The sequence below is a fragment of the Schistocerca serialis genome, chromosome 6, assembly GCF_023864345.2.
Source record: "Schistocerca serialis cubense isolate TAMUIC-IGC-003099 chromosome 6, iqSchSeri2.2, whole genome shotgun sequence".
In the NCBI taxonomy this organism is placed as follows: Eukaryota; Metazoa; Arthropoda; class Insecta; order Orthoptera; family Acrididae; genus Schistocerca; species Schistocerca serialis.
The window spans coordinates 702,266,611-702,271,068 of record NC_064643.1 but is presented as its reverse complement, the minus strand read 5'-3'; the positions used below and the strand labels follow the sequence as shown (position 1 = coordinate 702,271,068).

General features: G+C 44.8%; 1 non-coding gene across 1 annotated transcript; it reads left to right on the top strand.

Annotated features, from left to right (window-relative positions):
• The first annotated feature begins 3,476 nt into the window (after positions 1-3,476).
• On the top strand, positions 3,477-3,551 carry Trnas-uga (transfer RNA serine (anticodon UGA)). The gene has a single exon. It is a non-coding gene; the product is annotated as a tRNA-Ser (tRNA).
• The last annotated feature ends 907 nt before the right edge of the window (positions 3,552-4,458 follow it).

Genomic DNA, 4,458 nt, shown 5'->3' with positions numbered 1-4,458 from the left:
ACTGTTAGTTAAAACCGCGTGGCGTGTTGTGCGATCTAAGACTGGAACAGGTATTACGTGTAGTGCAGAGTGCACAACATTTGAGCGAGCATTTTCATAACTAAACGATCCGGTGAACTCTATTAACTTCGGTAACGGGTGTAAACCTAAACTGGCTGCGTGTGTGATTGTGGTGTGCGTGTGAACTTTACATTGTGTTGCCACTTAGTACGGACTTGGCAGTATTAACTGTGATCTTTATCGTAAAAATACACCTGAAAATTTACATTGCCAAGTTAAAACTTTTATTTCAGTAGCTAGCCACATCCCGTTTACCGGACAATTCTATGTATGTTGCGACATGCAATAGACAGTAGTGGTCTAGTATTTTCTACTACAGCTCTTAGCTAGACAAATAAACATTGCTGGACACTGGCAGGGCGGTAAGAAGTAACGAGCCACGCCGCAAGGCGCCAAACTAGGATGCGAGGTAGAGCTCCAGTGACCGAACTAGGGACTGAGCGGCTGTGCTAGTGACTGAGAGACTGAGCTAGTAACTGAGACTGAATGGCTGTGATCCGTGCGGGCGATCTAAATACTTGCGGTCGAGGGAGCGTTGGCGGCGTGTTGCTTGCAAGTCTATCTTTGGCCTCTCTCCTGATATGTGTACCTGATCCAGCGCCTACTATCGATTGCCTTGCTACATCTTTGCCGGCCGCTGTACTGGCGACAGCTTATTCCAACACAATTTTTTCCTCAGAGCGATGGCATCTACCAGCAGGACGCTCCAAAGTCTCATACAGCTCACAGTGAACGTGCTTGGTTCGAAGACCCCCAGCACTAGTTTACAGTACACCCCTGCCCATCAAAATTCCCTGATGTAAACCCAATCAGGAATCTGTGGGGGCTACTTTGATTGAGCTGTCTGTACCATTGATCTTTCACTGAGAAAACTATCACAGCTGGCCATGGCACTGGATTTGGAATGGCTCCACATCACTGTCGGTATCTTCCAGAACCTCAGTAACTCTCTTCCGGCATGTCTAGCAGGGGACCACAGACGAAAGGTGGTGATTCAGTTTTTTGACAGGTGGTCACATTAATGTGGCTGCACCATGCATATACTCAGGGAGAGCTGTCTGCCTGGAGAAAAAATATGATCAGTGGGTTCCACAAGGAATATCTTTGGTCTACTGTTATGTCCCCATTAGCACACCCCTTCCTTTTAACATACAAAAATCAGTATTACTTTTTCTTTGCTTAAGACAAGACAGCTGTAATGAATCCTAGAAGAATTCCAGAAGGCATATAACACCTGAAGAAACTGTAAATATTTTCTTTTAAAGATTTACGAACGGTTGCCTGCAGATGGTCTGTCTCTGTTTTAACTTTAATTTTTTTTTTTTAAAAACGACAAAGCACAGTCGTTTCTTCATATGAAACGGCTTAACGCCACTTTTAGATTCAGTGCAAAAGTCCAGATCATGTAGCCAATAAGAATTTGAAAAAAAATCAGAATATTCAACAGTCAGCTGCACTGCAGACTTTATGAAAAAAAATAAGGTACTGTGCGTGGAGACTAAGTAATTATCTTCTTTTGCTTTTTATATTTTTAATGAGCTATCGCATGTGTCTTTCACAATGGTGTAACCAGTTTCGACAAACCGGTGGTCATCTTCTGAATTTGTCTATATAGAAAATGGAGTAAAAAAACCGTCAAAGAATGTATAAACTCTGCCAATTGTCTATCTAGATAATGATAAAAGAGAATAAAATTGTGCCTAAAGACACATAGTTCCTATAGTGTCATCGTAACTAGCAGTAAAATTAGGTAGAGGTTTTATTGTCTCTTCACAAGTGGAACGAGTAGCTATTTTTCCTGATTTTATTTGTACATTCATTAGGGTAACGTGACACTATTTTTAAACAAATTTTAAGCAGTTTTTAAAAATTAAATTAATTTTAAATTTCTGCATTCGAAAGTAGGGAGAAGGAGGGATGGTAAGGTGTAGAGAGTGATTTGTAGGCACATGATGATTTCAATACATTAAACAAGGATACTGTTCGATAAGACTTACAATTATCACTAACATAATAAGAGAAAATTTTCCACTGGGAGACTCTCGAAGTAAGACGTCGCGCATCTCTTGAGAACCTGCGTATAAAACTTTCAGAATTATCTCTCAGTGCTGAAAATACTAACATTCTTAAGCTCTGTCTATTCTGGAGGGATTGTGAAGATAAAGTCAGGCAAATAACAGCTCAGGCATAGAGTCGTACAAGCAGTCTTTCTTCGCATGCTCCTCTGATGAAGTTCACATAACGGCTGATTAATAGTTCAAGTGGTGTGAGGCCCGTGTAGGCATACTGGCTCCACCCCTTCTGAGCTGTGCGTGACTCGTGTTCCCACCATCATGTATTTTACACCCTGTTTTTTACGTACTTCCATCTCACTACATTGATTTAAATTACTACTGTCACTGAGTTGCTGCTTTGCCTGACTGTGAGCGGCGTTAGCAGCGCGTATCGATACATCCCCTCTCGTAGTATCTTTGCTCGACTGCTATTACTTCCCAGTCGTTGTCTGTCGGGAGGAGTTCGGGTTGCGAGTTCGGGTCGCGAGTCAGTTGGAGCGCGTCTGGAGTGCAGTCCGGACCTGCCAGTCGTGTGTGTGTGTGTGTGTGTCGACTCCCGATTTGTCTCCGTGTGTGCTTAGTTACTGTTGGGGATCGTTCAGGTCTTCGTGCAGTGTTTGTCAGGTTGTATGTGGAGTTGGCGTTATTTCCACGGACGACTATTTTAGATGTTTCCAGAATGAGATTTTCACTCTGCAGCGGAGTGTGCGCTGATATGAAACTTCCTGGCAGACTAAAACTGTGTGCCCGACCGAGACTCGAACTCGGGACCTTTGCCTTTCGCGGGCAAGTGCTCTACCAACTGAGCTACCGAAGCACGACTCACGCCCGGTACTCACAGCTTTACTTCTGCCAGTATCTCGTCTCCTACCTTCCAAACTTTGCAGAAGCTCACTCATTCTGGAAACATTCCCCAGGCTGTGGCTAAGCCATGTCTCCGCTATATCCTTTCTTTCAGGAGTGCTAGTTCTGCAAGGTTCGCAGAAGAGCTTCTGTAAAGTTTGGAAGGTAGGAGACGAGATACTGGCAGAAGTAAAGCTGTGAGTACCGGGCGTGAGTCGTGCTTCGGTAGCTCAGTTGGTAGAGCACTTGCCCGCGAAAGGCAAAGGTCCCGAGTTCGAGTCTCGGTCGGGCACACAGTTTTAATCTGCCAGGAAGTTTCATATCAGCGCACACTCCGCTGCAGAGTGAAAATCTCATTCTGGAAACATCCCCCAGGCTGTGGCTAAGCCATGTCTCCGCTATATCCTTTCTTTCAGGAGTGCTAGTTCTGCAAGGTTCGCAGAAGAGCTTCTGCAAAGTTTGAAAGGTAGGAGACGAGATACTGGCAGAAGTAAAGCTGTGAGTACCGGGCCTGAGTCGTGCTTCGGTAGCTCAGTTGGTAGAGCACTTGCCCGTGAAAGGCAAAGGTCCCGAGTTCGAGTCTCGGTCGGGCACACAGTTTTAATCTGCCGGGAAGTTTCATTTTAGATGTTACTGGCATTCTGAGGGTAGTCGGTCGGTTTCTGCGGACCAGGGATGTCCACGCGGTGCAGTCGGTTGGGTCCTCTGGCGGTCCCTGCGCAGTGTCGGAGCGTGTGTGGGGCTGTCCAATCGCTACGAGCATCGTGGGTCACCGACCCAGGACGTCAAAGTTGAGTAGTGAATTCAACTACCCATGTTGTGTGGTTCCTTTTGGTGGTTCGCTGTTGGGAAGGTTTTCCTGTGAGCAACACCGAGTGTTTCTATTGCTGAAATTTAGGAGCCATGCGGTGCAATTAACCATATTGGTTGACTACAATTCGAGTGCACCAGCGGAATTTTCTGCCTTGTGGACGTTAGTGTTCCGGTTACCTGCCCTGGCCACTAACGTAATTTCAGGCAGCGTCTTTTCCTCACCTATTGTCGTTGTCCAACATGGTGTGTAATTTTGACAGCTAACACATACTTCATTGTGGCTAATCACGTTCGTAACCTTTTGTGTTTGAGTTCTCATGTACTGATTTATGGCAAGCAAATCATTGTGTCTGTCGGTCCGTGGCTGTCCCTCGGTTGGGTTCCGACGGATCAAGTGTAGTTGGGCTCATCACCTGCGTCACCTAAGTGAACGAGGGCAAAACGACCTCCCTGGAGGCTTCTGAGTGCCGTTTTCTTTATTGTCGTTCTCACAGATATTTAATTCTCTGTTAATAATCTATCATAGCCAATGATTTAAAAATACTTGTTTTTACTGAGCTTTATGTATTTTGAATGTTGACAGATCAATTGTGGGCCTTAAGCCGCTTAAAACCTTATTCTTGAACTTACCCTTTAAGCAAAAACATTGCGGCCTTCTGCCTGAAAAGATTATAGTAATATACTTTAA